This window comes from Myotis brandtii, unplaced genomic scaffold, assembly GCF_000412655.1.
Source record: "Myotis brandtii unplaced genomic scaffold, ASM41265v1 scaffold466, whole genome shotgun sequence".
Taxonomy (NCBI): domain Eukaryota; kingdom Metazoa; phylum Chordata; class Mammalia; order Chiroptera; family Vespertilionidae; genus Myotis; species Myotis brandtii.
Window position 1 is genome coordinate 1,006,036 of NW_005367809.1, and position 5,764 is coordinate 1,011,799.

Sequence of the window (5,764 nt, forward strand, 5' to 3'; positions counted from 1 at the left end):
GAAAGCTCCCAGCCTCTCCTTTTTTTTTTTTTTGGATTTATTTACCTTTTATAATTGAAACTTTGTTACCCTCACTGGAGCTGAGAGCTGGGCTCCTGCTCACTCCAGCTCTGAGGCCACAGCCTGCTGAAAGCAGGTATCTGGGATTTGTTTAGCTTCTATAATTGAAACTTTGTTGTTTTCGGAGCTCAGAGCAGGGCCACGGCAGGCAGGGAACCTTGGCTTCCTCCATCACTGGAGCAAGCAAGCCTCCTGCTCGCTTCAGATGCGTAGCTGCCAGCCGCCATCTTGGTTGGGTTAATTTGCATATCTTGCTGATTAGTCAATGGGAGACATAGCGAAGTTATGGTCAATTACCATGTTTGTCTATTATTAGACAGGACTAGAGGCCCAAGGCACGAAGATTCATGCAAGAATGAGCCTTCTTTCCCCTCGCTGCCGGCACTGCCTTCACTTTGGCCGGAGTCACCTTTCTGCCTTCGTTCAGGCCCAGAGCCGCCTTTCTGCCTTCCCATGCTGCCCAGAGGCCCGGAGTGGCTGGGGTGGTGTGGAATGCCTGTGTTGTCGCTATGGCAATGACACAAGCATCCCGCCCCGTCCCCCGCTGCTCAGTGCTTGCATATGTAAATTAACCCACCATATTTGTTGGGTTAATTTGCATACTTACTCCTGATTGGCTGGTGGCATTGCAAAGGTACGGTCAATTTACATATTTCTCTTTTATCAGTGTAGATGCTTAGTTACTTAATACAAAGGCTACTCAACATCCAATATTGTAAGTCTGCAGAACAAGAGATAGAGCCAAGTTCCCAAAGTAGTTGTTCTTCACATGTAGTCTGCAAATTCCTGATTGTCAACTGGGTACTTTTAGAGGGTGCAAGGTCAAAACTTTTTCCTTAAAATAGTAGAAAAATATTTTTTGTTCTCACTGTTGACATTTTCACTGGCAATGCATAAACAGTAATGGGTAAAACTGCTGGCAGCTTAGCAAGTATTAGAGCAGTGAAACCAAACTGTTTTACTAGCCAATGTATTCTTTACACTTAAGCAGTTCCAGGGAGAAAATGCCAGTTTCAATTAAGAATGGTCTGAGTGAAAAATTAAGTCTAAAATGTATTAACTATCATTATTTATTTAATTTCATTAATTCCTGGTCCTTAGTAAACATTATTTTAATATTCTTTGTGAAAAAATGTGAAGTTTACATGAAGCACATTTGTCACAAAGAAATAAACTTTTATGCTTGTTTGAATTGTGAGCTAAACAGCAGCATTTGCAAGTTTCTTAATAATGATAAGATTAACCTATCCCTTTAAGAAAAAGAACTGACAATAATCTGTAATTACAAGCTTGCATGTGAGCCTGTGAGTGTTTTGTTTTGTGGGATGTGTGTGTGTGTGTGTGTGTGCGTGTGTTTCCTTAGAGTAACAGAAGCTAGGTTATATAAATAAGAAAACATCACCTGATCATCATCTCCACCCAATTTTGGCTTCCCAATGAAAGGATAACTGGCAAATCTTTCCAAGTAACTTTCAAAGAGTATAGAACAATAAGGGAATAAACTTGACTAGCTTATTACTTTAAGAAGAACAGAGAAACAAAAATGCATCACAGGTGATAGAAAAATAAGCCTAAAGCCACTAATTACTGGAAAGGGAAAGTCTTTTATATTTAAGTCTACATTCTTCATATAGAAAATCCTGAGCTTTTGAGAGTTTCCTTAATGAATGGAACATTACTGAAGAATACAGATAATGTGTAATAATTCTACTAAAGAATATAACAAAGTCTGCAAGTAAAATTTGAAGATGAACTAGAAAGGTGATGTATAATTTTAATTTCTAAACCTTAGTTAGGATAAATTATGTAAGGATGTTAGACTAAGTCATACATACTACATAGTTATTAATAGTCTGGGATGATCAGACACTGAGTCAGTAGAGAGACCTTTAGTCAAGCTGGCCAGAGACCACACATCGTTTTAAAAAGCTATTAAAACAATATCAACAGATCCCATTTCCCCAAGCTAATTAACAACAAGCAGATAGCATTGAATCACTTGTCTATGATACTGTATCTCATGTTATAAGGCTGCATTGGTAATAAACTTTATTTATTTCTAAGACAATATTCTGTAGACATGAAAAGAGAGAAAAGTAATAATTTCTTCACTTTCATGTGGGAAAATAGTTCCAATCACACTGGGACCTGTGAACTAAGAGTTGTCAGTCATATTGACTTAAATGATTTGAAAATGTCTTTTTGAAATTGAGTTTTCATAACATTAAATTGCTTAGATTAATACCCTTGTCTCTATGCATCATCTAAGAATGGGCTTTGCCCAATAATAACTTCATCACGGGAGAATCCATGGGATAACATTTCAGGATTATCAGTAATAGAAAGAATAAAAGCGAGAGAATACTTAAAAAAAATAAAAAGTCCAGTACAGTCTTCACATTACAGGTTGCCCAGAGTGCCTGGAACTGAGAATTGATTCTAGCAAAGGATATTGCTAGAAGCTGATAGAACAAAACTTAAAAAGCTATATTTATTGGGAAGATTCAACTACAATGATCTCCCTTTCCTAACCCACCTGGATAAAATAATGTCTGTCTTTGAGTTAGGTTTTAGGACATGGACAGCAGTTTAACTTAATGGAAGTGACAGCTTCAATCCTGAGTCTCCAACCCAGTACAATCTAGCAATCTGGAAGAATTTCCTCTCTTTTAGGAACTATTTCCCTGATTCCAGTGACGTAGGTGCAATGGGGGATTTTAAACTCAGTGGTCTGCCTTTTGGCCACGGCATGAGAGTATGTTTCAGGTGTTGCAGTAACCAATGCATGTGGAATAAAAAACTGATCTAGTGATGAAACATTGCCTACTTTCTCTATGTCAGTTGGAAGTGAATTTTTTGTCACTTGCAATCCAAACATCACTAAGACAAAACATTAGACCAGGTTTATTTATTTTTTCATTTTGAAAGAAGACTTTTCAAAAATGCTGGGTATATGAAAGTTTTTGGTAACAATTTAATGCTGCATTTTTGAGGATCCACTCTGCAATGGTTAGTAAACATGGATTTGCATGCCAAGCAAGTATATTACACTGAGAATAGAGGTAGCCATGCCTTCCTTAGAAAGGCTATGGTGGAGAGTATAGTCAGGTGTTGATATTGTTGTAATTACCTGTTTATAAATAAATAAATAGGAACAAAGGAAGCTGCAATTTAGATGCATGCCCATAAGGTCTGGGTGATATGAGAAGGTGCTTACCTGTCAGTCACACTAATCATTGCCCAGAATAGACATGGCCACTGCAAGGCACAAAGTCTGAAACACTTAACTCCAAAGGAAGTCCCGCCTCTTATGTTTTGGTCCTCTCAGGCTCTTGGGACTCCTGCTGCAAGGGGTGTGCTCCCCTGCATTCCCTTATGTGGTTCATGGCCATGTGGGACTCACACAATAGACTGATGGACTGAACCTAGCCTGATGCTGCACTGGATTCACCTCCACCCGGGAATGGAAACTCTGGACACTGGCCCTGCTTTTAGCCCTACTAAACCCCCAGCTGAACCTTTTCCAGGACTGGAATAAGGAAGCTGGGACTTTGCAAACCAAGGGATGCAACTACACAAATAAAAACCACTCATTATCCCATGTGAGTCTTAGAAAATTCTTTTTCTCAAGATATCACAGGAACATCTTAGCTGCTTCCAATTTGTAAGAAAACATATGGGGAAATTATTTTCAGTTTGACAAAAAGTCACCAATATATCTTCCAAAGTGGTTGTACCATTTTAAGTTCCCACCTGTAATAAAGGAGAGTTCCTGTTTTAAGTCAATACAGAGCTATCCCAGATATAATGACGCATATCCTAATGCCTGTCTTCATGGGCAATATACTTTACTAGAGGCTCGGGGCACGAAAATTCTTGCACTCAGGGGATCCCTCAGCCCGGCCTGTGCCTTCTCGCAGTCTGGGAGCCCTCAGGGGATGTCCGACTGACAGCTTAGGCCCACTCCCTGCAGGGAACAAGCCTAAGCCACAGTCTGGCCTCCCTCTGTGGGAGGCAACTGGCAGGGAAATTGGGGGACGGGACCAGCTGGTCAGCAGCCGGCCCTGCCTCCTGATCACCCCTCTGCTGCTGGTTACCACCACCCCCTGATCACTGTCCCCTCCCGCTGCTCACTGGCACTCGCCTTGGCTGGCCTGGTGCCACCCACTTGCCTGCCCCACCCCCTGCCAACCGGTCATTTCACCGTTCAGTCTATTTGCACATTAGACTTTTATTATAGGATCAGCAGTGATAACACACACACACACACACACACACACACACACACACACGCACATCTGGGAAAGTGTTTTCCAGCAATGAAATTTCTAAAATTTCTAAGGGTATGTTCCCTTAAGAATAAGACCTTTATGTAGAAATACTTAAGGCAGGAATAAATTAAATTATTGCTTTTTGTTTTTATTATGACCATAGAATAAAATAATTTGACTAAGTAATCAACAGTTCAATAGTTTGATGCATACCCCTGCCCCCCAAAAAAGTTCCTGGCCACACTGAGAAAACAAAACAATATACAACACAGCATGCTCTAATACATACTGTCATTTTTAGAATATAAACTATGTGTTGACTATATTAGGCAGTGTATATATCTTATTACTTCAAATAAAAGCATACACATTTGTGAAATGTAGCTAAAAAACAAAGAAAATAACCAAACAAGATTTTATCAGTTCAACTTACATCCTAAAAATATTTTAAAAAATCTAAAAATATAAAAAAACCAACATTTCTCTTAGAATTAATAAAATATTTTTCTCACTTACTCTTTCTAAAATGTAATGAGATGTAATGTTATATGTATTGTATATTTTTATTTATTTTTATTATTTATTTTAGAGAGAGAGGAAGGGAGAGGGAGAGAAACATTGATCAGTCCCACAACCTGGGTATGTGCTTTGCCTGGGAATCAAGCCAGTGACCTTCTGGTGCATGGAAAGATGATCAACCAACTGAGCTACATCTACAATGATGTAGATGAGATCATTGAGGATCAAGATACTGTTGCTTGACAAAGTTACAAAGATGGAAAATTAAATAATTAGGATTAATATGTGGATATTCTTTTTAAAAATATTTTTTATTGATTTCAGAGAGGAATTTTAAAAATTTGATTTCAGAGAGGAAGGGAGAGGGAGAGAGAGATAGAAACATCAATGATGAGAGAGAATCACTGATCAACTGATCAGTACCCCCCCCTACTGGGTTTGGAGCCTCCAACCCGGGCATGTGCCCTAACCGGGAATCAAACTGTGACTCAAACTATGACTTCTTGGTTCATAGGTCAATGCTCAACCACTGAGCCCTACTGTTTGGACATTATGTGGGTACTCTTGCCCTGGCTTGTTTTGCTCAATGGTTAGAGTGTTGGCCCATGGACAAAAGGGTCATTGGTTGGATTCCCAGTCAAGGCACATAATTCAGTTGCAAGCTCAACTCTCAGCCCCAGATTAGGTGCAAAGAGGAATCAACCAATCAATGTGTCACTCCCACATTGATGTTTCTCTCTCTCTTTTCCCTTGCCCCTCCTCTCTCTACTCCATTCTCTCTAAAAAAATAAATGGAAAAAAAAATCCTCGGGTGGGGATTCAAAAGAAAAAGTATACATGTGGGTACTCTTATTCTCTACACAGACTGTCCCAGTTAAATTGAAAATATAAGTTAAATTTGAATTAATGAAAAA